The sequence below is a fragment of the Amblyomma mixtum genome, chromosome 5 (genome assembly GCF_055824585.1).
Source record: "Amblyomma mixtum isolate Tamu chromosome 5, ASM5582458v1, whole genome shotgun sequence".
Classification (NCBI taxonomy): Eukaryota; Metazoa; Arthropoda; class Arachnida; order Ixodida; family Ixodidae; genus Amblyomma; species Amblyomma mixtum.
The window spans coordinates 46,992,698-47,008,465 of NC_143016.1; the positions used below are offsets into that span (position 1 = coordinate 46,992,698).

Below are 15,768 nucleotides of genomic sequence, written 5' to 3' on the forward strand. Positions count from 1 at the left end.
AACCACTCAGCTGCTTCTCAATAGCGCAGCTTCAATAGCGGCCGCCGCTTTGAACATTAGGCGACAGCGTATACATCTCGTGCGTTTGAAAAGCCGTCGCGTAGTAGTAATAGTCGGCACCGCTTGTCATAAATAATCGGGGGCTGCGTGAAAACAATCGTATCATGTCAACTGTTTGCCGCAGAATGTTCGAATAGTGTCATGCGATTCAGCGTTTCGTGCAGCATCAACGTACTAGTTGAGTTACTGCCTAGCCCGTGGCAGGGATTCGAACCGGCGACCTACAATGGGGGTTGCGTCAAAAAATCGTATCATATGCGGTTCGTGTGTCCACCAAGATAAGCATTCCTTTCCTCAAAAAAAAAACAATTTCCGATTTGTCCAACGGGCAAGGCGTCGCGCCGTACGGGCGATGGCGTTCCGTAGACTCCCTGGCAGCGCACCAACACGCTGTCGTGTTCCACCCTTAAAGGCGAAGCTCAAGTGTCTTTCAATTTGCTGTACCATTTGTGAGTATACACACTAACACACACCCCAGGCTTTTCTTGTAACCGTACTAGTAATGCTCTCGCATTAAAATCTGGTACTCTTTAGGACATTGCAGGCGTCGATAATGCTGCCTACAAAATTACAGTAGCGGCTGCTACTTCGAATATTATTTTATTTTAACCAAGGGGAATGCGCAAAAAAAAAAAAGACGAACGAAAGAGCACGCGGATGGGCGCATCATCATTTTTTTTTCTCTGCTGCTGCTGCGATCTTTTATTTACCTTGAACAAGAAAAGAAAAGTTTTTACATCATTGCGTTGGTGACGTCGCTCTTGCATGCACATGCGCTTTCCATTATCGACGCTTGCGAAAGCGCAGTAACAGCGCTTAGCGCAGTTTATGATATAGCGCTTGGACGCATCTGTACTTGCTTTTTTTCTTTTTTCTTGTAGGGCGTGCGTAACGTGGGCGAGAGAATGCACATGACTTTGTGGCTGTTCTACTTTTACCTCAAGAGACAGTTTTTTGTATCCTCTATAACGCCTGACTTATCTCTATACCGATCCGCTCAAGTGCCTCTAGATCCAGACGTATCAGGTTGTTTTCGCGGTACTTGCACGTACGAGGGGTTACTGAAAAGTTTTAATCACAACTCAAAAGTAGGCGACTACAAATCTTGAAACAGTATTTTCGTAACATAATCTCTTTACCTACTAACATTTAATATTTCCATACTTTTAATACCCGTGCTGCCCTAGCGTTTCAAAAGCCATCGAACCGAGGGCTAAGTTGCCTGTCTTGTGCTTCTGCAGGAAATTTTTCTGCGGCATTCGGTTGAAGCGTAATTCGAGTCGACTGACCACCAGGGAGATGTTAGGTAGTTTACAATGCATTTCAAACGCACCTATACTCTCGTATGGAGTGTTCTCGCCATCATTTGGGGAACAGAATGCGCCAAGAACAGGCGTATTCAAACCATTCCGAGTCTAGATCACTCTTGTTATCTTCAAGTCCTCTCAACCAAAGTCTAGTTGCACAACAGTACTTACTACACGGTGTTATTAGGACACCGTAGGCGCAGCTCAGATCACAAGTTGTGGTTTTGTTTTGGTCAGCCCTCCTTACTTACTGCCTAAACTTCACTTCACTTCACTTCACTAAACACTGACAGCTAGCCCTGTATGCGTGTGTGTTGTACAGGAAACACGCCGTTACTTCCTTTGCAACTTCTAATGAAAACTAAGCATAATGGCTTCCGAGAAGAAGTGCAGCTGTTGAATTTTCTTTTTTTTTTTTTAGTCCTGTGGAAAGAGTGTTTCTCCCTCCGTCTCGATACGGCTGATCATGACGAGTCGTAACAGCACCGGCTGGGCGAGGGTGTAGCCCCCCCCCCCCCCCCCCCCTCCCGCATAGGGAAAGCGGAAGCAGCGACGTTAGTGTCACCTAGACGGCTAAGAGCAATTCAGCGGAGTCGGCGGGAGCTTCTTCTGGATCTCTCCAATGTCGCGAACGGTTGTGTCCGCATGATATAGCTACCTCCAACGGCAGGCGCACGGGAAAGCTCGTCGCCCACTGCCACCCGAATTCCGGTTCCGGGCATCGAACAAAACGGCATAGGGACCGCACACTCACGCCGACTCCCCCAGCAAACGCTACGGAATTGCTTTGTCCCAAGAATGCGACGAGCACGGACAGACCCGTCACGCTCGCACGTATACCCTCGTATGCAGTCTTCTCGCCATCGTTTGGGGAACAGAAATTTACGTGTAAATATTTGCTCTCAGTTACCCACACTACCTGTGAGAGTTCGTTTTATTTACTCTGACCACTTTAGTAAAGCCTCACAACATGGCAGCTCTTTTGGTCATCTTCGATCTCGTCGGTTTGATATAGCCTCTTCAGTTTTTGTATCTAAAGGCATAACAACGGCCATATTAAAAGAAACTGAAGGCCATCATCGGCGGCGCCTGCTTCACCGTAATCTATGATAATAAAACACCACATGCGAGAGACGCTAAACAAGCAAACGAACAAAAACAAAACTCGCCGGCGTTAGTGCCACTGCCATATAGCGTGTGAAAGTTGAAGTTTGTCACTGCCTTTCTAAATCGTCGCGGAGTCCACGAAACTCCGTCAAGTCTGAACGCCATCCCGATTCTCGAATACCATTCCACTCAAATGTCGTTCCAACGTGTTTTTGCAGGGTGGGCATAAGTCTCTGTGTTATATTTTTGGAGGTCGTTGACATTACTTGTTTGTCGAAAATCGAGAAACTGGAGGAGCCGGAACATGGTCATTGAATGGCGCATTAAATATATCCACTTAAAAACAAGGTCACCGACTGATATTCACCAAGATATGGTCAGTACACTGCATGACAATTTCTTTTCATAAGCCACTGTGAAACGATGGCTGCAAGTTATCAAGCACGCCAAGCAGTGCGTTGAAGATGAGCTGAGAAAAGAGAGACAATCGGCTGCCGCAACAAACTCGTCCTAGAAAAGATAATGCAAGATGGTCAGTTGCCTACGCGCACGTAGTAGCTAGACTGGGCAGTAAACAGGAGTGAGTGGATTAGGTAATATGCAGGGAGCGTAGCTTCTCAAAACCTTCTTCTCGGTGGGTCCTACTCTTCCTCGCCTCTCGGCGGAAGCGCACACGCATGTTACTGAAGATATTGGAACTGTTTGTATGTCATACAGACTTGCTCAATTCATTACTATGAACGACTGTTGGGTCCACCACTAACAACCTTAAAGCAAAGAATAACCAAAGTGACGGAAGCACTCATTATCTGCGACGCGAAAGAAGGCGAAGGTCACGCCCTCAGCCGGGTGGTGATGGCAGCAGTTTAGGGATTCCAAGAGTGCGTTGCCTAATGATTTCCCTGACAGAGGTCACTTCTTCACCGGATACTGTTACTCAATTTCTGAAGTGTCCAAAAGAAAGAATCTAAGAAACGAGACCAGGAAATGCAGAACATAGGAGTCCTCTATCGTCAAGACATCCCTCCTGCCCAAACCTCGGCGACTGCCGTCGGAGCAATCCGCCGCAGTGGGTTCCGCTTAATGCATTACTTTCCCTATTCGCCAAATACTGCCCCTCACCCTTCCACATTTTTTCTCAACTTAAAAAAGTAACTTGCCAGACGATGCTTTACCACGTACAATGGCGTTATGGAAGCCGTAGAGGAATTTCTAGTAATCTAAAAGGTTATTTTTTCTCTGGCATAAAGGCCCTTCATCCCCACTGGAGCAGGTGCATTGCCTTTAGTGGCGAATATGGGAGGAAAATGAAAATTAGAGAAATCTGCAAGTGGCTTGCTTCTCTTGAGGTTCAAAACAACTAAGCCATCCCTGTAACCGGAAAATGCTAAATTTGTTTCAGTGCTCCTAATCATTGCAGCCCGTGGTCAATGCAAGAACGTGGTTCACTTCATGCAATCTTTGGAATCCAGCATGCATTAAAGAAATATGACAGTCTCAACGTGGACGTCCAGTGATATTATATTAATGCAGATAATACATGCACTAGAAGCCGCCGCAGTGATTCGGTGGTTACGGTGGTCCAAATTTCCGGAGCCCTCCACTACGGCATCCCTCATAGGCTGCGTTGCTTTGGGACCTTAAACCCCCATAAACCGTAATACATGCACAAGAAATGCCCAGGTGGGTCTCGCTCCTGAATACTGCTGCGGCTCAATCTGAGAATACGGCTGTATCTTGGAAGACTGCTTCCTCCACAAGGAAGTGTGATCATTCACAGGACACATTTAGTGCATAACTGATCTTTAACCGAAACCCTCTTTCTCACGCACTGAATCTTGTTTTGGCGCTCTCTTACCGGCCGAGGCCACCTTTGCTGCTGCTTCAAGCGCTATAGGTATAGGCGTTGTCGCGTCACTGAGAATCACTAGAACATGAACAGTTAATTCCTAGCAAAGATGATACGCAACTGGAATGGGGCCACAGCGTGAAGTCAACGTCTATGAAACGTCTAGAAAAAACAATTAACTAGGCGCCCTACAAAATACTTTTACCAATTCACAGCTGTGCCGCTCGGCTCGGTCAGCAACCGACACAGAGAGATTCTGGACAAGGACATTTTTTTCAAGAGAAAGTTGTTTATGAACGCAATTTTCGCGCATATCGTGAGACTGAGCCATAACAATCAGTATATCCGCAGATCCCTTCTTGGTACGCTTGTAGTTTTCTGCTATTGATTGACAGAAACGCATCCCTTTGGTTTTCTACGATAATCAGCTACTCAGCGCGTGCGCAAAGCAAACTTTAAAAGCAAAATTTTTCTACGCATCGGAAGACCAGGCAACTAACATCAATATGTTCACAAAAGCATCATAATACTCCACAGTTGCGTAACAATTAATAGTGATGTCCGCGAAAGCTAGACAGCACCTGTGCCTGCTGCGCTAAGGTGCATGTGAGCAGTGAGGCTCTGGCAAAACGGCACAGGTAGGTGCCGCGCAAAAATTAAATTTTATTTGTGTAGTTACTGTAGTGAATAACATTCTTCGGAGTGTGATCTGCAGCATCCTGCCCTTCCAATGATTTCCTACAGAGCGATGTTCTTCATGCAGTACAGCCAAACACTTATAAGGACTAATAAAAAAGGAACAAAAGGAGCTTACCAGGTAAACTGCGAGTTAGCTCAGTTATAATCGAGAGTGAAAGTCACATGGTAGTCGTTTCTCACTAGTTCGACCTTCGTAGCATATGGTTATGACGCTAACACGTACCGCGCATCGGCAACAGTACAGACTTCCACAATAAAAGAAAACCGGCTGGCCAGGACAACTCTGCCTTATGTGTATGTATGTTTGCTGCGCTGTAATTCTTTCGTTACGATCGCTAGACAACCTGGCCTTGGCATAACTGCTTATCGACACCGAGGTGTCGTTAAAATATTCGTTGAGTATCGCTCATACGTATGCAAGTCCAACATTGTCGGACAAAATTTTTGAAAATTGGAAAATTGTAATATATTGTTATAGAAATATTGAAGGTAACGATCCATTCTTCTGATATGTAGCTAAATATTTCTTTTAAAGCGTTTCCATCGATCGCATCGGACAGCTGAGACTGCCATAGAAAATCATTGGGTAAGGCTTTTGACACTAGCAAAAAGGTTAATAGAAAAAATAGCAAGACTGAAGAAGGGTCATCTGCGGATATATTAATTGTTATAGAGAAATCTTACGTTATATGAAAAAAATGCGTTCATGAATGGTTTCCCGCTCAAAAATCTTTTAAGGCGGAAGCCTTTAATGCCTCATCGTTGTAAGCAGCAGTTGTCGACAGAAAATGTCACGCTTTTCAATTGGTCGAAATGCTCGTGACGTCACAGTGCGCGAATTTCAAATGGGGCCAATTGTACTTTGGCTAGTAAGCATGCAACCAATCAAAGGGATCGTATAGTGATGCTCCAACAAAGTTAGACTGAGTTTAGTTAATTGCTTAATTTATCAATTAGCCTAATTAAGATAGAGGAGAACGAAGAGGTCTGAAGAAGAGGAAAAGAAAAGAAAAGAAAGACGCGCGCCACAGCGACAACAGCGTCCGCGGAATGAGACGCTGCTGAAAAAAACAGATAAGCCGCGTTCGCTCCACCACCACGCACTTCCCCACTCAGTTCGACGTTGCTCGTTTCATATACGTTGTGTCGAACATCCTAGACAGTTCCAGCAATTGACAGGTGAATGACAGAACACGATGGATAGAAATACAATAATATAAATATGAAATAGCCTAATTAACCTTTCTAGTTAGACCGCATAAATCAATAAAACCGAGAACGAAATTGGTCGAGTTGGGGAATCGAACCAGGGTCTCCGGAGTGCGATACGAGCACGCTAGCCACTCCGTAATTCCAGCTGAATGGTTTGGAATGAACAAAGGCGCGTCTAGCTAATACGGCGTCTTCGTTCACTCCCATCTTCCCCCTTTCCCTTACGGCGAGGTGCAGGTGTCCACCCAGATATGCGAGAGAGATACATTTCCTTTCCTCAAAAAATAAATTTACCGTCCAGCAAGGCGTACAGCCGAATTGGCGATGGCGTTCTGTGGACTCCCTGGCAGCGTTGCAAGACGCTGTCGCGTTCCACTCTTACAGGCGAAGCTTAACATGTTAACCACACATCAGTAACACACGCAGACAGCCAATGGACGCGTCATTCGCTGGCAGCATTTGAATCATCATTCACAACCACATTCGTGACAGAACGCTGTACTAAGGCTTTCGCCTTGCACCACTTTAGTCGCCAAAGTGACTCCTAATTTTTTTTTTTTTCAGAATTCTTGGGTGTATTGCTGTTTCATTTTTCTTCGTTTATGGAGTTAAAAACTGTTGAAAAACAATACCGAGACTTTTAGTTGAGGTGGCTAAGAGAATTAAGTTTTAAGAGTACGTTTTCTAGAAGGAACCACTTATTCCGGCTAGTGGGCGATACTTCACATTGGAAGAGGAAAACCCACATGGCGGAACTTAGCTTCATGCCTTGGTAGCTGCTTTTTCACTTTTAGATCGTGTCTACAGTCAAGAATAACGTTGCGCTTAGCCCGTTTTTCTTGAATAAACTTCGAGCAACTTACAACCAAGTGAATAGCTTTACGTGCGCGTGACAGATTTCTCTCACACGTACGACAAACCCTCTATGAGCAAAAAAAAATTAGCAGTGTCTATAAATTCTTTCTCGAAATTAACAATTACCTGGAAACGATCGTTTCAAAATTCTTCCTAACGTGCTTTTTTCAGCTGCCTTACGATTCTGAATAATTCAAATGACAAGACATCAGTGTGTGTTTGCAACGCGAACTTAATAACCGTACGAGCATCGAAAAGGCTGTAATTAAAACCGACCTTGGAGACGTATTACCCATACCCAGCATGAACGCTTTCGGAACAGCATTATTCACAGAAAAACCCTTGCGGCGCGAATGTGGATGTCGTATTGTCGATATGAATACTCAACCACTATTTTTTTCTCAACTTTCTGCGTAACTGCTCTTCAAATATTTCTTATTAGCTTCTGCATTTGCAGCAACTTTAACTGAACCTTTTTCAAAAGCTTATTGGCATCTACATTCGTGGCGATGTCTCCCTTTTTTAGTGGCACGAGATCTTTACCCAATACAGCAAAACCATGTGTTTTGTGGAGTTGCGTAGCTTTTTCATATGCCTTGCGGCTCTTCAACTTCACTTCTAGCTCTAACGACGACAAACTCAAGTACCATGCACTGCATAAAGATAGTTTGTTGCACTCTGGTCTATGCTTGGTTTTACCGCGGATAAGGAAAAAAAATGTTATCGTGCGTCCTGTAGTTTTGTTATAAACGAGTTCAACAAATTCTGCTGCAGCTTGTCATTCAAATCATGCATTGGGTAAGCAACTAACTCACAGTTTCAATAAACGTCGCAGCATCACCACTGCAGTAAAGTCTATATAGCAAATGATCTCTCGGGCAGCTTACTGAAGACGTCAGCGACGATGCGGCCGCTTCCTCAGATTCACTTCTGTTGCACTGTAGACTGGAAGATCTTCTCTTCTATGTCTTGATACGCTGTCTTAGGTGACAGTACGGGGCGTTCGGACACTCACAGATAGAAGGCTCTACGTTGAAATCTATTCACTGGATATATATGAAAACGAGCACAACCGACCTCACTGTCAAGCTTGGGCACGACTGCCGCTATGCACCATCGAATGTTCCAGTTAGCCGAGCGTAGACAAGAACACTCCACTGGATCTCGAGAGCCCCGTTTTGTAGATTTCGAAGCCCGGCCCACTACTGGAACGTCACCAAGTGACATCAGCTGGTGCGAACGGCATTCGCCGCCTGGCGCCCTCTGTCGTCAGCCGTTGCAACGGCCCCCTCGCTAGCTCCCACAGCATCTGAAGCCTTCTCTCTCATCGCAGAAGAGCACGATACAACCGCGGAATCTCAGCCTAAAGTGAAAACGCAAACCAAAAGGAAGTAAAGCCCAATAGTCGCAGCCGGCGAACGTGAGTGCAATTCTTGCGCGGTGGAAGCAATACCCACGGTGGCAAGCGACGAGCGATTTCCTAAAGGTTGCTAATCCGGGACACCCCGAAGGGGCCTTGCGCTCTACCCTAGACATTGCCAGACTACTGCGCTCGATGCGGCAACGCGCAGCTTTCCGTGTCACGAAGGGAGAGTGGGCTCGCCAAAACAAAAGGCCCGTGTCGTCACAGCGGAGCTTCACAACAGAAAGGCCGTGCGCTTTACTAGGCCGTGAGGAGATACAAATCAAGAGGGGAAGGCGACCCTGCGCGAACAGCGTATCCGGTGGCAGGCGCTCGTGAACCGGAGGCTCGCTCCTTTTCCCTTTCCGCTCCAATAAAGGAGACGTAGCGGCTGGTCCTTTCGCGGTATGGCCCCTACCCAGTGAAATGGCCGGGCTGTTCTCAATGGAATAGGGCAAGGCCTCATGGGCTCGTTACTGACATTCAGCGGGGTCAGACGGTACACCCGCCACTGGCTGCTCACTACGCTGTAACTCAGAACTTACCTCGCCCGGCATCCCCCGTCGCCATCACCATCCTGTCAACTGGGATGCGCTCTTCTAGCAGGAGTGCCGGAAAGGAGCAACTTAAAAGGTAAAGAACAGCTACACATTTTCCCAGCGGCGTAAGCAAGTGCACATTACAAAGCAGCTTTGTTTATCGTGCGTTCGCACGCGCGCGCGTGTGCGTGTGTGTGTGTGTGTGTGTGTGTGTGTGTGTGTGTGTGTGTGTGTGTGTGTGTGTGTGTGTGTGTGTGTGTGTGTGTGTGTGTGTGTGTGCGTGCGCGCGCGCGCGCGTGTGTGTGTGTGCGCGTGCGCGCGCGTGTGCGTGTGTGTGCGTGCGTGCGTGTGTGTGTGTGCGTGTGTGTGTGCGGGTGTGGGTGTGTGCGTGCGTGTGTGCGCGTGCGTGTGTGCGCGTGCGTGTGTGCGCGTGCGTGTGTGCGCGTGCGTGTGTGCGCGTGCGTGTGTGCGTGCGTGTGTGCGTGTGTGTGCATGCGTGTGCGTGTGTGTACGCGCGTGTGTGGGTGCGTGTGCGCGCGTGCGGGTGCGTGCGTGCGTGCGCGCGTGTGTTAGCTAACACACCCCGCCCCCTCCTTTTTTTCTAATAGAGAAAGAAAGTTCGCCTAACAGACTTTTTAGTATTGTTTTTTATTCAAATTTTATACTGACAACCTAGCCTCGCTCATGAAAATATGTCCTCGGGCACGAGAATGTAATGAAGCAGGATATTTCTAAACGTTAATTGATAAATTATCTAGCACGTCGAAGCTACATTCTAAATTTCATCCTTTTTACACCGAATCTGTACTCAATGATTGGTTGGTTGGTTTATGGGGTTTAACGTCCCAAAGCGACTAAGGCTATGAGAGACTCCGTAGTGGAGGGCTCCGGAAATTTCGACCACCTGGGGTTCTTTAACGTGCACTGACATCGCACAGTACACGGGCCTCTAGAATTTCTCCTCCAAAGAAATTCTAGCCGCCGCGGCCGGGATCGAACCCGCGTCTTTTGGGTCAGCAGCCGAGCACCATAACCGCTGAGCCACCGCGGCGGCCTGTACTCAATGAGATTAACCTCTCGAATTCATTTCTAGGCCGTCTCATCTCATAAGCTTAAACACCCTGAATAGAACCGTTCACAGCACTGCGTTTTATTTTGTAGAAAGCGTTTGCTGCTTTATTAGCGCTCGTGTTCTTTTGATGAGCGTCTTTTCACGATCATAAATTTCGTGCTCAACAGCGGAGCTGCGTTCGCGCTTACGAGAGGAACGAGAAACAGCGGAAACATTTAATTCGTGCTGGCATGTACAGCTGGTAGTGGATTGCGTCACCATGTTCTACAGGTGGCGTATAAAGCATTCAGAGGTGTAAATATATAGACACGAAGCAGTGAGAAAGTACTGAAGGCACGTGCCAACTTGCAATCGCTTTTTTCATTGAAACACTCCCCTTTTAAATCAGGGACAACATTTCATTTCTGTTTCAAGATTATCTTAGTGTGTCATCGATATTGAGCTGACTTACTATTACTTAATTAACGGGTATATCTAACAAACATGAGGAGCAATCAGCATCCACAAAAAATTTATTGCGTGTGCTCGGTGTGTTTGCTAGTTATGTTGTTTTGGTGCCATGTTTGATACGAAATTCTTCTTACTGACACAAAAGGTTGAGGTTGTCACACTTCTGTTTTGCAGTTCCACATTCAACCTGTATACTATATAACAAATGTTTCTACGTAGCCATATCCCCACTGTGTTGCATGCGTGACGTATACACAGCGTAAAAAAATGCATGTAAAGATAAAGGTTTGTTGGTCGCGTTTGTGCATGATGCAACAGAAACAACGGCGCAACATCATGCATCAAATCACCCAACAATCCGTTATCCTGAATACTTTTTCTGTACAGTGGGCATTTTATGTCTTTGCAGTGCTTGTGTCATCGTCTTTCTTTTGTTTCGTTACTTGCGTCGCCGTTTCTTGATTACGTGAAGGGTTCTATTCTATCAGTAGACTTTGAATGAAATATATGAAGCTCGGCCCTTTTTCTTATTACAATGCTTCGTCCCACTGTGTTCAGCTACGTCATCGAGAAGCAGCTTTTGCTTAAGGGTAGGAATTAGCAGTCGGGTTTGCCTACAACAGATGCCAGCAAAAGGAAAAAATCACTTGCCAGAACGAGAGAGCTACAGGATCGTTACGAAGTAGTTTTCAAGGTACACCGTTACCGTTGGCGCTGGATACTGAGTGTGCCAGCTCCCGGTGTACTTAAAAGCGAGAGCGGAAAACATCAGCACGAGGTACGTGGCAGTGATAGCAATAAGCCGAAAACTGTTAAAGTATTGTTGTCCATCATTGCCGCGCTATTTAAATTTTAACGGCGCTCTTTTTGTTCGAAATGGGGCGTCAAAGTTCAAAATTCTGTAGATTCCCGCATTCTGACATGAGGAGTATCATTATTTGAGCCAATATCGGGCATAAATACAGACTGGTGAGTTTACACGGCATTCACATAAGCTCACAGAAGCTAATCGCTTTGCAACAGTACACCACGCTTCAGTGAAGCACGGACACGACGTTAAAGGTGCACTGAAGAGGAATCTGAACCCGTCTTTTTGCCGCGGGAACTCGATCTACACGTTCCGAGCATTCTTAGAAACTTCGACTTATTGCCCTGTGTGGCCGATTTCCATAATTAAATCAAATTAACGTCGGGCTCCCGCCTTTATATTTTTAATTCTCCCCGTACGGTGGGCGGAGTCGACCAACGCGTGGAGTGCCTTTCAGCCCGCTCCGTGGAGGCTTTGCTTTCGCTTTATTTTGTTTTTTATGTTTCCGTGAATAAATAGTTTTATTCGGAAATAATATAGCCTCAAAATAAGCCCGCAAAAATAAAAATACGCGCGGACTATTTGCTTCTGCGGATTATTACTAATTACTCCGCCGATTGCAGAGCGGCAAGCCGCCATAGGACTGGGTGAAAGGCACTCCACGTGTTGGTCGACTCCGCCCACCGTACGGGGAGAAATAAAAAAAAAAGGCGGGAGCCGGACGTTAATTCGATTGAATTAGGGAAATCGGCCACACAGCGCAATACTTCGCAGTTTCTCAGAAGGCTCGGAACGTATAGATCTAGTTCCCGCGGCAAAAAGACGAGTTCAGATTCCTCTTCACTGCACCTTTAAGAACGGAGATTTTGTCTCTGTCCTTTGTGTGTAGCGTTGACTCATATAAATGTAGTTCAATTTCACGAACAGCGGAAGCTAAACTTTCGATGCACTCTCTCTGTCGCGCAAGTATGTGTGTGTGTGTGTGTGTGTGTGTGTGTGGGGTGGGGGGGGGGGGGTTAAGCGCGTGTGCGTGCGTGCGTTCTGTGGGTGCTCGCGAGTGACGGCGAGGGAGCGGTTGACGCGAATCGCTGCAGGATGAACGGAGCGCACCTCCCTTCTTTGGAAGCGCACGTCGTTCACAGTACCAACCAGGCGGACAAATCAAACGAACAGGCACACGTACCTGGGCAGCGTCGGAACAAGGGAGAAGTACGACACACTCGCGCTTCAAGCGCTAGTGCCTCCTTAGAACAGCGCACAATAGCTTTAATGTCCTGCGAAGATATGTGTTGTGAAATCTTTCGAGAAACTCAGATGCTGGATGTGCCACTTGCAATGTTTATCTGGCGCATGAGGAACGTTACCGCGTCAGAGTGAGCTGTTTCATACGACACAAATACCTATACAAAGCAGTGTTATGTGCATATTCGTGTAAATCTGAGACTCTTAACATATAATGCTCCTTGAAAGTAGTAGCGCAACAAATGGTATGCATCCTGATTACCCGCTTCATAAGGAAACATCCAGCGTCCACAATATTACTCTTAAAATCCAGCAGTCATTGCACTTTTTATATGACACGAAGACGGTATGATTAAACTTCTTTGAAGACAAGGAAATGACGACTTTTGCTCAGAACGAAAAGAACTATACTTTAGTAAAACTTGGCGCGGGGCTAGTTGGTTAGACATTCTTTGAATAAGGTTAGTGCCATAAAAGACGATCACAAGACGAGAGAACCGCGACACGTCACAGAAGAGAACGAAAAGAAGTACGGCTAAAGGTGGTACTCAGTAAGGGGTTGGTGCTTGCCAGTTAGTAATCCATGGTGAATCTAAAGAGCGGAAAAACACAGGAACGTAAGCGCTTGTACGTCGTATTTCTTACGTCCCTGTGCGTTTCTGCGCTTTACGTTTACGAAATGTGGTACAGACGACAGCGGGGAGCGTACGTAGGCACATCAGGACAATTGCCTCTCATGCCCTGGCAAAGCGACGAATTGGTGACATGGGCCTCATGTCTTCATATTAGCAAGGAGCAGCCTTCGCAATACCGCTTTCGATGGCTCACACTAATTTTCATTGGCAGGATATGTTGAGGAAATTAGTATTTGCAGCACAGCAGCAGAAAAGGTCTTAATTCTGCTTTCAACATCGGCATCGTGATTTCCCCGAGGCTTCTTTCTAATTTCTTAACGAAGTCTGTTTGTTTCCTTGAACAATAGCCTTCGCGCTTAAGTAATAATGCTGAAAACAATGAGGTCTGTCCTTGTAGCAGTCCACTGACTTCCACACAGCGGGTATTCCTTCATGCCCCGAGGAGACAAAGATGCCTGATCACGCTAAGACGTGAGAGCGCTATAGAAGCTGAGGTTGCAGACGACAATCTTACTTGTCGATATTACCTATGCCATTCATTGCGTGCGGCGAACAACTGAAATACAGATGCCATTATTACGACGTTGGTGCTTTGGTCGCACTCTCCTCGAAAAGGAATTCGGTTTGGTTTAGTTTATGGGGTTTAACGTCCCAAAGCGACTAAGGCTATGAGAGACGCCGTAGTGGAGGGCTCCGGAAATTTCGACCACCTGGGGTTCTTTAACGTGCACTGACATCGCACAGTACACGGGCCTCTAGAATTTCTCCTCCAAAGAAATTCTAGCCGCCGCGGCCGGGATCGAACCCGCGTCTTTCGGGTCAGCAGCCGAGCACCATAACCGCTGAGCCACCGCGGCGGCGAAAAGGAATTCGCACGGACACCTAATCACGTTATGTGTTGGCAGTGCGTTTGCAATAGATGCATTAGATATCATTCCTGTCTGCTGACCTCATTTCCTTCCTTCCAATGGGAATTATCCGGTCTGGTGACGTCACGTTCCTCCAGCCAATGAGCGAATTCTATGACCTATGATGCATTTTAGCCCCAAGAGGCTTCTAAGGCTGTCCAATTAGTAGAGTTCTGCAAGCGTCCCTCAGCATGTCATTCCTTCCGAGTATAAATCATCAGTTGTTCGTTTCCGTGTGCACAAAAGAAATGCCAAAGGTTTTCGCCATTCAGAAACAACCTACGGGGCATACATTCCACGCAGTTTGCCTGAGAATCAGCCACAAGCAGGTCTGGAAAGGAGTGGCCAGCTCAGACCGGGGCACTCGTAAAATGTGTTGCTACATATACAGGTTATGTGTCGACTTCTATAAACATATCTTCTGCCCCAAGATCATCACGTGCAATGTGTGTCCCCCCTATTGTCTCTTGCCCGTTACGACAACAAAGCAAAGGAAGAGACGTTCTCTGTGTAGAAAATTTCGCGCGGTTTTCAGCTCATATGAAACATTGCTCAGGCGACGCGGTTTCCACAGGGAAGGCAAGCGGTCGTCTTAACCAAATTCCTACACATAGCCATATTATTGACCTGTGTGGAGACGTTGTGGACAAGACGGTCCTTGAAAGCAGTGTCCACGGTCTGCAGAAAAGGACTGAGAGTGTCCCCAACGGCATTCTTAATACAAGCGATGCGTAAACAAGACTTATAATGTCGCCGACCAGCCGTATTAATGAACAAAAGACAAAGAACAAAAACAGTCTACATCATCAGGACTCATCGCCTCATTATAACACTGTTGCCACGTATGATCAGTGATTGCTTTGTCTGGACCATGTGAGTCTATAGTTAAAATCAACGCATTATGACTCACTTCGATACCGACAATAAACTATAAATTAACAGTTTGCTCATTAGAACAACACTTGCCTTACGTGGACTATCTGGTGGCGTTTGGAAGAGATCTCTTTCACCTCGCACTTGTATTTGTGTGCGTGCGTGCGTGCGTGCGTGCGTGCGTGCGTGCGTGCGTGCGTGCGGGCGGGCGGGCGGGCGGGCGGGCGGGCGTGAGGGCGTGCATGTGTGCGTATGCACGGTGCCATGCGCTGGTTACAGGCAGTGACGAAGATAGGCAAAAATGAAAGAGTCAGTCTGACTGCGCTCGACCAACCGCAGAAACCCAAGCTGGGAGCTGGACTTACTGACACACGCCGGAAGCATGCTGCGACAAAGGCGTCTCTCTACCCGAAAGCTAAATGAATCGTGAATAACCCGACGCTGGCCTCAGATAAAGTCAGGCGAATGGAAAGCGGAGCGCTAAAGCGAGTAACAGAAAGACTCCTTGAACGAAAGCTCTGACCGAAAGGAGACCCTGCTTCAATACAACCTATAGAGGAATGGTGCCGAGCAGTTTTGTATCATTTGCAATGACATAGTTAGATATGAACGTGGGTTCACATTTGTGAATATATCACTGCTACAGAAAAAATAAATTTTCGCATTCGTGCTTCAGTAAGTTCCTTTGTAATTTTTCGCTTCTTTCATCCTCCCTTACTTCTTATTTTTCCGGTCGCTGCTATCAACGTT

The 15,768-nt window shown here is 46.6% G+C and overlaps 1 protein-coding gene across 3 annotated transcripts in view; it reads right to left on the reverse strand.

Annotated features, from left to right (window-relative positions):
- LOC149341994 (arylsulfatase B-like) overlaps positions 1-15,768 on the reverse strand; it is a 42,103-nt gene that overhangs the window by 13,759 nt on the left and 12,576 nt on the right. Inside the window, exon 1 of one of the 3 annotated variants that reach the window (XM_089542063.1) lies at positions 7,977-8,508. The exons of the other annotated variants lie outside the window; for them this stretch is intronic. The gene's annotated coding sequence lies outside the window, so the exon portion shown is untranslated. Of the gene's footprint in view, positions 1-7,976; positions 8,509-15,768 lie in introns of those variants that run through there. 3 annotated transcript variants of the gene reach the window in all.